Here is a 4,483-nt window from a genome sequence, read left to right as displayed (position 1 = left end):
GGAGTGGGATGATTACTGCAAGCTGGGCTCCCTGGGAAGCAGATCTCAAGAAGAGTTGGCATGGACCAGGAGTTTATGAAGGAAAGCTCTTGTAGTGAATGCCAGAGTGGGAGTGAGGGAAGTTGGACTGGACAGAGCAAGATCCCCGGCTGCCATGCCCACACTGAGAGGCTTCAGCCAATCCCTTGGGGGTTTTGGAGCTGAGAGCACCTTTCAGCGGTGTCCCAAGTTGGGGCGAGGGTCCTAGGTCTATGTACCCTCGTATTTTCAGTGGTTGGATGCAGGCTGCCCTGGGAAGTCAGCCGACCTGGGAAGAGGCAGCTCTCTGCAGCTAAGGCAATTCCTGCAGGATAAACAGCTGAGGTATTCGTGCCAGCAGATATGGAAGTCAGTCCTATGGTCCCTAAGGGGAACCTGGGTGGCACATCACTGCATTCACTACAGTGACCTTTTTTTTTTTTAATGGGGGAGAGCATGAAGCAGTCCCCCACTACCACTAACTGTGCAGTCGAGTTTCCAACATTTGGGGAAATCGCAGGGGTCAGCACATCCAGAGTGCACTGGATAAGCTTCCCCCTGGGAAAACTGCCTTTGTAATCATGGTATCTCCCCTCCAGTGACCTTAAAGAACATCGCTCAGATAAGCTTGAAGGAGGACACTCTCTCTCATCAGAGAAGCCTAGCTAGACATGACCATTTCCTGAAGGCTCTATGTTTATTACTTGGCAAGCAACATTCTCATTTATCCCTTTCTGAGACTGGAACTGCATCCTTATTTTACAGATGACGAAACTGGAGTTCAGAGAGTCCAGAACCAGCTAAAAATCACAGAACTAATAAATGATTAAGCCGACATTAAAGTACACCTCCCAAGTCTGGAGCTGGGGCTTAGCCTCTCGGTCAGGGCTGGGACCAAAGTGCAGCAAGGGAAGCACACAAGATGCACTCAAGTGTCAAGTACCTACCCTGAACTTCCATGGCCCTGACAGTGAGCGCCCCCTTAAATTTGTGTCCTGGTTGCTTCATCTGCCTCACCAGAGTCCCAGAACCCTGCTCTTGGCTATTGTGCAGAAGAAACCACAAGTTCAAGGACCCTGAGCCAAGACTTCTCCCCTGGAGTTTCTCAATGGACCCGAACAGCCCCTGCTGGTGTCACTGTCATTTTTTTCCAGAAGTCTCCATGGCTAATCAACCTCTTTTTATGTTAGCTTTTTCAAAACGGAGCTTAGAACAAGTGATTAGAGTTATTAATTTAGCATTTCTTAATTTCCAATCATATTCCAGGGCTACCTCCTAGGACATGCCCCTATTCACCTTAGTTTGGCATTTTGGAGCTCATTCACTCCGTCAGTCCATCACAGTACCTGGCCAGACTTCACACTATAGAAATGAATCACACCCAATCTGTGTACATTATACCTGCTTAACTGTGGGGGTAGCTCTGTAACCTCTATTTGGCAGAGTGGAAGGGCTTCATAATGGCCTCCATATATGGACAGCCCCTGATAGTCACTTGTCTGCTTATAAAGAATTCTCAAACCTCTCTGACACCCTCAGCACACTGCATTGTAACTGTCATTGGCCTGCCTCTCTCTGTTCCAGGCTGGGATCCTACAGAACCAGTGGTATATTGCAGCCCCACCCCACCCAAGGGTGCCCAATATATATTTCTTGGATGAAGATTAACTGACCCTCTCTAGAGCTTAGCTCAGGTGAATCCACTGCCCTAGCTGGAGTAAAAATCATGCCAGGCCTCCATCTGTTTTTAAATGATAGAAGGGCATTCCTACTCTTTGGGGAGAAACTGCAGGGATTTAATGAAATGTTTCTGCAGTTGAGGCTACGGATGATCTGTTGACATGGTCTAAAGGGCTGTAGGTTGTTTAATGTCTTTCTGTACCATCAATTCTGTACTTTGTACCGACTCAGCAAATTGGTACGAATTTAGGCTTCTGACAAGGACTTTGGAAATAGTGTGCTTGTGCAGGTTTAAGAAAGGAAAAAACTTGAAAGCAGTCCTAACAAAATCTGTGGTCATAACCTTGGCAATCCAGTGATTCCAAGGACTTGGCCTTGGGTGGGCTACAACAGCATGTACGGGTTTCTTGCCTCTGGTACCCCTGCTCAAGGCCCAACCTTGCCTCAAAGTGCCATCCTGTAGACTCATGACTCTCACCAGCCTCATCACCTGTATTTCTTCTTGCATTAAGAAATTTCCAAAACACACTGTCTCAGGGAAGCCTTCCAACCCTGTAGGCCATTGTTGCTTATCTGCCTCAGGCTGATGCAGTGGGGTCAAGCAGGCTTTGGAATTAGAAGACTTGAGTATGACTCTGGCTTCACCTTTTACTGACAGTGACTCGGCATTTTCCAAAGAAGGTTCCATTGAATGCTAGGATTTCATGACATATTAAATAGGAAAAGTGTATCAGTTACCTATTGCCACTGATAACAATGCTGTGTAACAAGCAAACCCCAAACTCAGTGGCGTACAATGATTACCATTTATTTTTCACTCATGCATCTGAAGGTTGGCTGGGGCAGCTCTGCTCCATGTATCTCATTCTGGGGTCCAGTATAGAGGGACAGCGTCCACTTGAGCCATGTTCTTCTCATGGAGAATGAAAAAGCACAAAAGGCATATGAAAACATGTGATATTTCTTAAAGCTTAGGCTTGACACTGGCCTCATTCCATTGGCCAGAGCAAGTCATATGACCAAGCCTTTCATCAATGAGACAAAAGTATACTCTTTCCATGAAGGTTTAGATGGGAAGATACATTTTTGTTGTAAAAAAATTTAATGTGCTACAAATTACATGGGGAAAATGTTCTATGGCCAAGTCCCCTAACCTCTCTGAGCTGCCCTAACAGGAATGATGATATCTGCCTTGGAAGACGGTCTTGTGATCCTGTGAGATAGTGTGCAGCATGATAGCACAAGGCTGGGTGAACATAGATGTCCAGTCACTCATGAGTGAGTTCAGTCCATCTAAAGCCCCAATTAGTCAGAAATAGGGCTCCTTAGCATGGGTCAGACCAGACTCCAGCCACTGGGGATTTGTTCACTGGACTAGGCAGACACTGGGTAGTAGAATCGGCTATAAAAAAAAAAAAGAGGATACAAAGGTCCCCTGAACTCTTATGGTGGTGATACACAGTGGAAGACTCACAGATGTGGCGGGGTGGGTATGAGGTTTTGTGCTAGCAAGTTTTGAGAGACTCTAGGCTGAGCTGGTACGGCTACAGATGGTCAATGGTGTTTCAGGGAAGGCTCCAGTGGGATGCCAGCCTTGACTGACCTGTGATCCAGGCCCTGAGGAAAGGCTAGGCCTTCAGGTCAGAAATCAGAGCCCCACTTAGATTGCAGAGGGCTATGAGGGCAGGAACTATAGATATCATTATACCCCTGGCCCAGAGCCTGATCTGGTTTAATTCAGAACCCTGCCTTTCTCACACACACCCTCCAGAAGTTTGTCATTTTTTTTTTTTTTTTTTGCTTCTGTCTCACCCCCACCCAAGCCAGTGAGAGGCATGGTCTTCTTTGTCTTCATCTTTGCAAAGCAAGACCCTCCCTTCCTGTGGCCTCCACAAACAATGAAACACCAAAGTCATTAGCATAAGGACACAGAGACAGGAACTAAGTTCACAGAAGATTTTCATTCTGTTCAGGTATGAGTAGGAAATTCTCCGTGGAATGGCTTGCTTCTCCTAAGTTACACATGTGGTTTTTATTTCTCTGGAAGAAAAGACTCCAGGTGCTGTTCAAAATCTCACCCCCACCCCTGCCTTGGCAGACTCCCAAATGCCCAGGTCTGTATAAGTTCCATTGCTAGGGCGGAGAGCTTCCAGCATCTTCCACCGCCACCCCAACAAACAAGAGAGACTGTTCTATACACTGGTTTTTCTTCATCAAAAATGCTCAGATTTTTCTCTTCTATGTCTCAGGGTTGTGTCTCTTCTGTTTGCCTGTGGCTCTGATGAACAGTATTTGAATAATATTTTGGGGTTTCTTCCCCTTGTAATTTAAGGACCCCCATCCTAAAATCCCAGGAAATGTATCCCAGATGTCTATAGGGCTGTGCCCTGGGTCCCAGGGTCTCTGAGCTACAAAGACAGCACATCACTTGGTTAGGGTTTTTGTTGTTGTTGTTGTGTTTTGCTTTTAAATTTTTCAAAGAAAACAGATACCTCATCTTTTTCCTTTGGGAAAATATCTTGGGAGGGAAATGAAATCCTGGGAATATGCAAATGTATCTTGAAAATGAAAGCATCTCATTGTGGAAAGAAAAATTATAATAGTGAGATCACCCTCAAAGTATCTATTTGAAGAAAATTGTGTTTGAATGAAAAAGCAAGATATCTGGGCAGTTTGGATCATTCAATGATGAGGGAGCAATAGCCTGTTATTTTATGGTTGCATAAAGGTTCTTATGACCACGGCATCTGCAGCAAGATGGCTGTGCCTCAGTTTTCTCCTCTAT

The 4,483-nt window shown here is 45.7% G+C and overlaps 1 non-coding gene across 1 annotated transcript; it reads right to left on the bottom strand.

Moving 5' to 3' along the window:
- Window positions 1-463: 463 nt before the first annotated feature.
- LOC118636877 lies at window positions 464-620 on the bottom strand. Its single transcript, XR_004960836.1, has one exon. It is a non-coding gene; the product is annotated as a U1 spliceosomal RNA (small nuclear RNA).
- Between the last annotated feature and the right edge of the window lie 3,863 nt (window positions 621-4,483).

Source organism: Molossus molossus, unplaced genomic scaffold, assembly GCF_014108415.1.
Source record: "Molossus molossus isolate mMolMol1 unplaced genomic scaffold, mMolMol1.p scaffold_m16_p_2, whole genome shotgun sequence".
Taxonomy (NCBI): domain Eukaryota; kingdom Metazoa; phylum Chordata; class Mammalia; order Chiroptera; family Molossidae; genus Molossus; species Molossus molossus.
The sequence above is the reverse complement of the archived record's forward strand: the minus strand, read 5'-3'. Positions and strand labels throughout refer to the sequence as shown.